The following is an 11,787-nucleotide window of genomic DNA, read 5'->3' on the forward strand; positions in this document are numbered from 1 at the left end:
ATGTGCCTAAATTACATAGCAAGGCACCAGGGATGTTGAAACAGCCATCCATCTGATCACATACAACTGTAAATCCTGAACAATTCCACTGAAGTTACTAGACTGGATAAACAAGATCAAAACCAGATTCATGGGGCTGACCCAAATCTTTTGATGTACTTGTGAAGCCCAGATTTCAGCTGAGTGATTGAAACTACATAGCTCAGCTCTCAGTCTGGATGGTGTCACTGGCCATGCCTTATGGATCCACAGGTGCTGAGCAGGAGGGCATGACTGCAGTCATCGCAGGTGACCTTCCCTCGGGGGGCTCTGCCTGCATAGACTGCCCCTGCTCTTCCCTCTGCCTTGGCCTGCTGAAAGACAAACCTCAAGTTTTCTCTCCTTCCTGGGGTGCTTGGCCGCTACTGACCAGACATTAGAGGTCTTCGTGTGTTTTCAGTGAGGCCACCACTGTAATCTTTAATGGGTTTCCTTTGTTATCATGGTGACTGCACTGTGATGTTCCCCCGTCAGAGACTGCACTGCTCTGGTGTGAACGAACAACATGAACTACAGCTCATCTTCTGCTGGGATGCTCTGGGACCTGTAAGTCTAAACCCCACTTACTCAGCTTTTGGGCAATATTTGGACAGGGAATCATTTTGGAATGACTTGAGGATTATGGCCCAGGGAAGGGAGTCGTAACACAGGTTCTCTGAAACTCATTCTTCCCCAACTGCCTTAGTGGGCTTTGCACTGTTCTAAATGTGCTTGAGAGGTGAGGTCGACTTGGAAAGGGCATCAAGAACAGGGCTGTATTCTGCTGGGCCATGAGGAAGGCACAAGAGGGACACAACTCTGCTGTAGTAATTCCTGCCTGGGCCCTCCTGCGAAGTCAATACCTTTTCATTTTAAAGTCCTGTCTATAGTATTTGTAAATCTGAATCTCAAAAATCAGAACAGCAACCAAAGTTGTGAAAATAAACATCATCTTGTTTGCAGATAGAGCAGTAATGAATGTTATGTCCAGCAGCAGATAAGGTTTGCTCCTACTTCTGAAAATCATACAGGCTCTCTTTTGGTAATGTGGACCTGCTTCAGAATGCTGAGCTTCCTCGAATCTCTCAGAATTACACATGAAGCACTGAGCCTATTCCCGCACAACCCATCACCAAACCATCTCCATAAGCATAAACTCTCTCTCAAGATGATATAGTGCCATTAAGTAACCAGATTTTTGATGACTTGTAGAATATTTACCAGTGTCCTTCTTTTTTTCCCTTTAGAGAATGACACTGTTTTCTGGTTGACCTTAAAGTCTTAAACCCCGGGAAACACTGAGAAATGCATTAGATCAGAAATACCATGCAAAACTAAGAAAAACATTTCCCCAGAGGCCTCACAGCAATAACAAACTTGGGGGTAGGCAGAGATGTTCATTTCAGAACATAAAATTTCAATACTCTTAACTTATAAGAGCATTCAATCATTTTTGACACTACAATGAACAAAATGGTCTATACACAGGGTGGTAGGTATATCTGAACCAAAACGTGTATTTAAAATAGACCATGTTGCTACATTTTATGTAGATAGTTTTTAGCAGCAACATTCTTAAAGCAAACTGCCAGAAGTAGGGTGTCGAACACCACACTCTCCTGGACCTTGGAAAACCCCCTCTGGGCAATGTAGACAGTGGGCCAGAGTTTTGCTGCATGATAAACAACCAGACTTGTCCTGGCTTTCTTGTGGATCATGCAAGTTCAGTGTGGAAAAGGAAGGTGGATTAAGGGCCTCATGTTGCCTATTTCTGAGCTAGGAGTTTGCTTTTACAATACAGACAGGAGGCAAAGGAGCAGAACAGGAACGACTGCTATCCCTCTGGGAGTGGGCAGGAAAGTGAATAGCACCAGACACCTCCCCGTTTCCTATGCACCACAGGCAATTCCTGTGCTATGGAACAGATCCTTTTTGATAATTTTGGATCTTAGAGAACACAAACTGGCATGCTGTACCCTCAGTATGTCAGTGTGTCAAAGTAACTCAAGATCACAACAGGTGCTGTTTATTTGCACCTGGAGAGGGGTGACTTCTGAAATGGTTCTGGGTAGCAATCAGCTTCTTACAGTATTTTGGAGGTGTGTATTCGTGGCTAATTGGGACTGCACAATTCATCTCAAGTGGTGAGTCTCAACTTCTACCTCCCCAAAGTATACCATTTCCATGCCAAGACTGTGCCACAAACTGATTTTCTGATTTCATTCCTATTTCCAGAATGGTATGTGGATGCTGCTGAAAAGAAAGCAAGCAAAAAGGAAGTAGGTCAGAGAAACTACTTTGTCCAATGCACTCAGAACTCCCTTATCTTCTCCTAGTTGCTGTTGTTGTTCTTCCTTATGAAACAAAACTACATATGTCACTGTCTTGGACCATGGCATTTGCAGTAGCATGCACCTCACATTCCCCATCTGAACAGTCATGTATGTCCAGTGCTGTGCTATTTTCTTGATTTACTGCTATATTTCCCAGCACTCGTAAGAAGTAGAGAGAAAACCTAGTAGTGAATGAGCTACGCGTCCCAGCTTGATATCCAACCCACAGAGCATCCCCTGAGCTTTCACAGAAATTATTGACTGTAATAAAAGCAAACAGTTGTAAAACCAGAGTTAAAATCCCCGAGGGAGAAAGTTAATGGCTGCACCAGAAAAACCTATTCCCCAGCATCAGCATGCCCATGCTGCTTGCTGCAGAAGAGCCAGGAGGATGCAAGGCACATGCAGTGGCTGCTGCATCGAGCCCTGGGACAGCAGGAGACTCATCCAGTAAGTTACACATGTTGTAAAAGGTGAGTATGCTTAAGTCCTTCAAAGCCATAATTCCTGATACAGCAGCAGAGAAATCTGGGTTTGGAAATGTAGCTTTAACTTTTGTGTGCCTCCTTTTTACAGATGTAAAGTGGAGATAATACCGATTACTAGGTTTTGTAACATGAGTGGCTACAGAGTTCTCAGAGGACGTGTTAAAAATGAGCATTAAAAATAGACCAAAGGCCAGAGCATGACACAAAAAAACCACTGGTCAAGTTCACCAATTTCTTATGCAGGCTAAAGCAAGTTTAATAATCTTGGTGTCAGATCTAAAAGAGAAAAAAAAAAAAAAAACACTAAAAAGAAAAAGAAGAAAGAAACCACTTACAGGCTCCACGCTGGAGTGTAGTTTTAGGCACTCCAAATGTGTAACCCTCACATTGTCCTGCCTCCCCCTGCTTTATGGCCTACTTTTGTGACAACTCCTCTACAAAATAGAACCCTCATCCTTCACAGCACTGCTGCAGGGATACCTTAGTGACTGTGAAACACTAAATGCATGGTGATCTGATTAATGGAAGTATGCAGGATGCATGCAACAGTTGTTGCTATTCCTTTCTACACACTATTGCTACAAGGACTCAAAAGGCTGATTACTGACACTTCTGATCTCTGCAATGATGAAATATCTGCTATTGCTAACAGTACTTGCCTCAGTTCAGAAGTTTTCTTTGAACTATATTGCTTTAGCCTACTGGTAACATTTTCCAGGCTCATCAATAGCTCTTCCTCTTCCCTGTATGTTCAGCACTGATTTATTTATCAGGAACATCTTTTTGTCATATCCATTTTGGGTTTTGCTGCTTTTTGAGTCTACTTTTAACGTAAGCTATTCCCTGACCACCTAAAGAGTTTAAGTAACTCACAGCTTTCCAAGTCATCATTGCAAAAATCATAGCTTTTAATAACAATAGTTGCTACTGGCAGTCAAAACTCAGAGTAATTACACTGGCAAATGTAACCAAGTCTCTCTTATGCCTTTGTTATTCTCCCTGGGTGAACTGCTTGCTAAGAGCCTAAGAGTCTTTTCTTATTGCTGGTTCTGAGGTATGGGATATGGCCATTGTTTTATCCTACGTCTAGTAATCTATTCCTTAAAATCATTTGGATAGGCTTATCTTCCTCTAGAGTCAGCAGTGCCTTGCAACAGAAGCCACCAAATCCTGCTCAACACTGCAAGGTACTGTGCAGAGGCCTGTACTTTAAGCTATGCATGCTAAGAGAAGTTTGCCTTAGCCAATTAAATTGAGTAATCAGCAGAATTTTTAAGAAAAAATACTGAAAGTTTTAAAGTTTGAAAGAAAAGCATTTACTAATATTATGCAAACAATTTTTTAACAGTCAGCAAGGATTCATTGAGAACAAATCACATCCAACCAGTCTCATTTCCTCTATAATAAGGTAAAAGCCTTGTGAATAAACAATAGAAGACATAAATCTTGCCTTTCATTATGTTTTGACATTGGCTGATGTGATTTTTTATAAGTAAACTAGGTAAAGCAGGTCAGGATGAAATACTGTTGGGTGGGAGCAAAACTGGAGAACCATACCAGAAAAGTGCTCAGCCGTTTACTACAAAAACACAGGCACAGAAGTCCTTGCCTTTGTGCAAATCAACATTTTCAGCAACTAGGACACTGAACTAGGAAGCAACCCTATTGAATTTTAGGCACTGAGCAAAAGGTACAGGCAGTGGCACTGGTGAACACCATGAACACTTAAAATTCTTGACAAATTGGTCTTTTTTCTTTTTAAGCAGGTGTTGTTCAATAAAGAAGAAGGTACTACATGCAGACAATGTCACCCAGTGCTTAGACAGATACACAAATTTTGGGGTAGCAGTTCTGTAGAAGAGGATCTGGGGGTCATAGCAGGTCTGAAGCTAGCAGGAGTTAATCAGCTGCTGTTGCTAGAAAAGCAAACACTGTACTAGAAAACATAAACAGAGGTATAATCTACAGGGCTCATACAGTACTTGTTCCACTCCAGTCAGCATTTGCAAAGCCTGAGCTGAACTGCTATATCTAGTTTTGGGCAAGACACTTCCTGCAAGATGGGGGAAGCTGGAGGGAGCCCAAGAGAGGGCAGTGAGAATAGCCAGAGAACTAGAAAATGGGCTCAGGGAGGAAAGACTGCAAGAAATAGGACTGTTTAATGTGAGGGGAACTTGACAACACTCCTGATGTATACAAAAGGCAGCTGCAGAGGGGCAGGGGAAAAACCTTGTTTCTTCGTCCATGAGATTTAAGGCAGGAAACAAAGAGCCTAAGTCCTGGTGTGAGCTTTAGGTTTAATGTTAGGAAATGTTTTCTAATAGCTTGGCCACTGCTGCAGGACATCTTGGGAAAACTCACACACTCAAGAAAAAAATGCACAAATTTCTCCCAGCTGTGTCATAGCCATGCAGGTAGTTCATATGGCTGCAGAAGGCTGAATCTCTTGGGAGATCTTTTCAGACTAGTAATTGTAAACGTCCATTTTTATTTCATGTATAGTAAAAAAAGCCCAAGCAAACAAAAAGGGAGCAACAGATGAAAGATAGGTGCAAGATTTTAGACCCTCCTGGTAAATAAATTGAGGGGGAGAATGAAGTCGCTCAGGCCTTATTCCACTTCACAGTAATTTTAAAAATACTTAGTGAGAAGCATGGAATGAACTTAATCACCTAAATCTTTTGATTTTAATATATCCTGTTTCCAGCTGCTTTGCCTCCTGGGATCTTCATGTTTACACCAACACCATTGCATCTTCCTGGTCTCAGTGTCCAGGAAAGGGCATTGGTTAGCTCAGCTAACACCATACAGAAAAGGGAGCATAGTCTGTATACCTTTCTTCCTCATGCACTTTTGCATCCTTTGCTAAGGCAGTCCAGCCCTGACAGGGTCAGGCTGCTAGTAACCAGCTAGCCCCAGTCAGCAAGCCATGTCTTCCATGCTTGCTCTAGGCAGAAGAAACATCACAATTCTGACTCAGCAGGACAGCAGCAAATGCCTGCCCTGGTGCAGTGGCTCCATGCCTGATGCAAGCTGGCAAATGCTTGCTTGAGATGCTTGGCAGGGACGGCACATGCTGGTCACAACAAGAGTATGGCCAAGGGGAAGATACACAAAGCTGCTTTGGAAGTGGTGGTGATGCTTGTCTGAACCTTGGCAGCAGTATCCTGCTCCCCCAAAGGTGCCCTCTCCAAGCCCTGCTCCCCTTTACCTCTCATTCTTTGTTGGCTAAAACCAGGTCTTTTGCAGGCTGGCTGGTGACCACAGCAGCAGCTACAAGCAGTCTCATGGGCTGCTGCACAGAGCCTGGCTGGACTCAGCGGGGCTAGTGAGATCCTGTGTTGAGTTGGGTTTCTCTAGCACTGGCCTCACTAGTGTGTTGGCAATAGGTAAAGCTGCAGGTCTTGTCCTGTCTGTGTATGTGTACTTTACTGTTGCTGCCCAGGCATAAACACAAGATTCCTAAGAAGAGCTGCCTAACACATCTTAATTGAGTTTTCACTTCAAATGGGAAATGTTAGTTATTTTAATAGTATCTGAAACAACAAGACTTAATAGATGGGTTGTTCTTTTTCTTAAAGCAATGTCTCTCTACCTAAATGGAAAAGAAATAACAAGAATGCAATACCAGGGTAACAAACCAAAGGCTTCGATGCTTTATGCTTCACATATTTTTATCCTTTTCTTTCTCTTCCTGTACCCTATTTAAAACATTTAATGTATTTTTAAGTGCACTGATTTCTGTGGGTATAAGCAGACTAGTATGTAAAACTCTGAACCATGACTGTTTGCTTGTCACACTTTGATGGGGCTGTGCTAAAACTACCAGTTTTGTGGCTGCATATAATCTAATCATGGCATCAGAAGAAGCAGTCGCAGCCTGTATGTAGCCTCTAGCCTGCTGACCCTGCGATTTAATTGAAGGTAGGATGCACTAACTGTAGCAAATGTGAGAGGGAGACAATCAGTGAGTGAAACAAAACTGACATGATCAAACTTGCTACATCCAGTTTCTATTATTTCCACAACCTACAGTATTTATGTTGTTTTAAAACTGATTTTATTTTTTCACTTTAGCTCACTGCCTTAAGAAAACAATTAATTAAAAATAAGGAAATTGGCTTCTTTTAAGACACCCACTCTGATAATAAGCCCGTATCCCCCCTCAAATCATCCAACTGATGTGCTGCCAAGAAGCACAGGCAGTTCCCCGCCTTCACCCTTCAGCCAGCACCAGCTGTTGTTTCCTGCACGTGCAAGAGAGATGAGCATGGACCAAACTGCAGCTCACGGTGCTGTACTGAGCATGGCCCCAGCTGCCCCCAAGGGCTACGTGCTCCAGGTCCCCTCTGCTCTACCCTACCAGCCACCCCTACGCCCAGGGGCTTACAGAGGTGACCAGTAAAAGCCACCTTTTAATTTTTTCCTGATTACTTCTGCCGCAAGAGCTCACAACAGGAACAGGGCTATGGGTTAGCTGCTTATGACTGCAGCAGACAGATCACTGGGTACAGCTGTCTACTGTAGGCTGCTGAGGGTCAACAAAGAGAGGTCCCAAAGACAATTTTGGTGGCCTGACCAGCTGCCAAAATCCTGTACTAGGCCGTTATACATACTGAAAAGCAAAACGCATGCAATTTAGGTATAAAAACTATTGCTTTGGTTGTAGCTGGGGCTCTTATTTACTTGGCTGTTACAAATAACCTTCACCTCTCCAGATCCTGCCAGGTAGTACAGCTAGTATATGGACATAAACCACTTGATGTGCTGGTTATAGCTGCGCTCCTTTTGAAGAAGAGACATGGGAGCAGTTCTGTATCTGCGCACATGCTCCTAACTCACACATGATGCTAAACACGCTACAGACAGTTTCTCCGGGCTCAGCTGGTAGCGTTCAAGCTGCCCCACACTTTGTCATGGCACACATTCACCACCACAACAGTTGTGTCCGAAAGTAAATTTTACTTTCATGTTAGCATTCAGATGACCCCTCAGAAGTTTGTTTGTGACATCTGTGTTCTACCCATTAGCTCTAGCACATCAGCTACTTAATAGCATATTGTCAGGATTATAGTAATTCACACATACATACAAGACAATAATTAATTACATGTTTCATTGAACACAGAAGTGTAAATCTGTTTCTGGGGATCATTCTTGCTTAATCCTGAGGATAGGTCCTCTAGTATGTTTGAGGGGTCAATCAGTATCAAACAATGGAGAGCTGTGAAATTGTACATTGTCCTGAAATGAAATAAAAAATGTTCTTTATTCTAGTAAAGTAAAAAAAAAATAATACTTTTTGTTGGTTTTACTGAATATTTATTTTATAATATGTTATAATATGAAAATATTACTTAGCTTTTCCTTGTTTTGTGAATTTTAAAGCACTTAGAGCACTTAGTGTAGTTTTCCTCATTTTAGAACTAACCCAGCTATTACTAAATTTCATTAAAGAAAGCTTTCTAAGCGTTCTTCTTCAGAGGTGAAGCCAGAATTTAGGAAGATTTACAGAGCTGACTTTCATTCAGACAAGAGGACCATCAAACAGTGTCTCTTTAAATTTGAATTTCACTTTATGAGTTCAGTTACTTTTGCTATTTGAGATAAAAGGGAAGATCTAACACAGCAGAATTTTTTTTTCCTACCAGCCTGCTTTTTGCACACCTATCAAACGAATCTGTGTCTAGTCACTCTAAGACACTCATCTAATTAGGCCTCAGATCTGACTCAGTACCTATGCCTTAACATTGAACTAAACTTCCTGGCTTCAACTGCAATGTGAATGAATTGCTAAAAAGCAATTTATAATTATGAAGGGAATTCTCCACATTCTCATAAGGTTCATCTTTATGAATGTTCCAATAGCTTTAAGGGATCACACCCCCACACCCCACACACACCCCACCCCCTTTGTTTAATGCTGGTGTGGTTATGGAGAACAGTGTAAAAATCAAAAGTCTGCAACAGAGAAAACTGAGGGAGAAAATGAGCAAGGTATGGAGGACGCAGACCCATTTTGAATTTCTAACAGGCTTTTCTTTAACTGTGGCTCTTCATAGGAATATAATTAGCCCCGTGTTTCTAGCTATTTCAGATTAAATACAAAATTGTGCAGCAGCTAGATGTCAAAGGCAAAGCTCAATTATAATGAATGTTATGCACTGCAGATTGGCTCTTGCTCCCTAGTTACATTTGTGGAAGTAGTAGAAGAAGAAGAAGAAGAAGTCATTGTTCCTCTGGAAATCCTTTATATCCATCCTACCAGTTTCAGGGCTACATCTGTGGCAACTGGTAAGTAAAAATGAGATGAAAGAGAAGTAACTTCTACTCTGAGATATTACATGAAATTACTTCTTAAAGTTACTGCTCATATGGAATACTTATACTGCTAAAAGTTAGTAATAATAAAGCATCACTGAGTCATCACTGTGGAAGTGGGGACACAGCATAATTTCTGAAAAGGATAATACTGCTGATCTAGCTTCACAGGAGCACTGCTGTGTTTTATGTTTGCCTCATGTAAAGAAAATCCCGGATCCTAAGGGTCACCATTACACAGACACCATCAGCAGCCCCTCAGGTTTTGACAGTGCGTATTTTCAATACTGATCTGGCATAAAGATACTGAGAGAAAAACTGGGACATTTGAAGGAAATAAAAGTCTTAAAACTGGTGACTTCAGCTCAGCTCAGAGGGCTTTTTCTCTTCAGTGTGCAGCCAGGAAATTATCTGTGTTGCACTCAAAGCATCTCGTCTCTCCATTTTCAGCCAGGTAACCCTTTTTAGAACCTTTTTAGATAACATTTGTGAATTTATAAATAAATGCATAATTTCTAACTAAAATTCAGTGCTGCTTAAAAATGCTAAGAGAAACTTCTGGTAAAGAAGCCATTAATTCTGAGATATATATAAATGAAAAGCCCCAACATTTATGTTTCCCAGCAATGTTTTTTATTTTGGGTGTTCCTTTTGTTTCATTTTATTTTGTTTCTGGTTTTGCTTTTAATCTAAAGCCACTGCCAAATTTGACCTTTTTCTGCAAATCATTTTGGGTCTGTTGAGAACTCAGGAAGAATAGGAAAGAGGGAAATTTGTCCAGTCCTGCAACAATCTGTTTTCTCAAAACTTGCCCCTGGGGACTTTCTGAACCAAGGGCATTATGGTATGTGTGACAATTTATCAGATTTCATCATTGACAGGGCCTGGCCTGCATACTTCACAAAACAATCATTTTCCCAGAAGTTGGTCTGCACCAAAATATATGGGTTTTATTTTTAACTGGGTATCTGTGCTACACATTGCCTTCATATTCATGCTTACTCACATCACTGCATTACTTTAGCGATGACAATTTTAAGAAGGACGGGTAGACCACCTCCAGCTGAATAGCATATGTAATGCTTTTCTAATAGACTGGGGATACAGGTTTATAGTCTGGTAATTACATAATTTGGAGTTAATGTAGTAACCTGGGCTTTTGTCCACAAACTTTAGGCAGCTTATTGACTGCATTTCCAGATTGAGTTCAGGGAAAGGTAAAGGCTGCTTTGGACTTCTACTGTGGGTAAATGTTAAAAAGTGTAATGTGGAATTATTAGGACAACCTTAGAACTGCAGCACTGTAATCCTGTTGCACTGTGATGATGTAGGAGAGCAGTTAGTGTGCAAGAACAAGAGTACCTTTTAAAAGCTGTAAAATGAACAATATCAACAAATTAATTTCTGCCAGAATACTCAAAAGTACAAGTTGGTATTTTTCTAATTATCTCTCAGTTTTCAAACCAAATCACAGCACTTCTTAGGCTAAAATTTAAGTAATTTTGAGACATCTTCCCAAAACTCAAGAATACTGCAGTATCCACACATCACTGTATGGACTGCTTCTCCTCCACCCACAAATCTTCTAATTCTATGTTGAACAAAAATAGAGCATTAGACAAACCTTAACCTTAAAAGAGAAAATAAAGCAGAAATACTAATACATACTCTACTTAATTTATTTGGTTCTTCTTTGCAGCAGGACCATTACACTTTGAATCAGATACTTCTCTAGCAAGTCAACCAATTACAATTTACTGGGCTGGAACTGCACTCTTCTGTCCAATGCACAAACATGTGGGGCAGGAAGCAGCAAGCAAGGAACAAATCCAAAGGTCAGATACAGCAAGAACAGAAGTGCAGAGAAAGAGAGATATTTGTCTCCCATCAAAGGCGTTGTTGGGATAGCAAGCAGCACTCGGTTCCCTTAACTTTTCTCCAACTATTTGTGTGCACAAATGCATGCATGCATTCATGTTTTGACGGCCTGAGATTTTTAAGAGTTGATCAAAGAAACTGGAGGAGGGAGTGGAGAGGAGGTTTGAAATTCTCATTCAAGTGAGTTGTTGCATCTGAGTTTACTCTGACTCACTGCTGAGGTATCAATCACTTCGGTGTGTGGGCAGATTGGAGTGGAAAATGCACCCTCCCCCCCTGCCCCCCATACATACACATGTGTACACACACACACAAGCACACACTCACAGTGTTCTGTAGAGTTCAAACTTACTTTATCCAGTGACATAGTAAAGGCACTGGCAAAAAAACAGGCAAAATGCGCTGAAGTCATAAAGCAGTGCTCCTCATCTACCGAAGTTGAGGGGAACCTGCCGTGACTAAGTGGCAGTGGTGTCCTTAGTGGAGGAAGACAAGAATGGAGTAATTCCTTTCTTTCTTTTCTTCCTTTGTTCCATTTCTCTAGAGATTGTGACTGTCTTTGACACCTCCCTGTTTTCTCCTGTGTTTTTACCACATATGGGATTTTTACTCATGGGATACATATTCCTTCTTTGTCATGCCCTACAACCAGTTTCCCCAGCTATCCAGGCTGCATTCCTTTAGTGTCCAGTAATTGACCTCTCGTGATCTGTGCTTCCACCCTTGGCCTCCTGTTACCCCCCTTGGGC

The sequence above is a fragment of the Falco peregrinus genome, chromosome Z (assembly GCF_023634155.1).
Source record: "Falco peregrinus isolate bFalPer1 chromosome Z, bFalPer1.pri, whole genome shotgun sequence".
In the NCBI taxonomy this organism is placed as follows: Eukaryota; Metazoa; Chordata; class Aves; order Falconiformes; family Falconidae; genus Falco; species Falco peregrinus.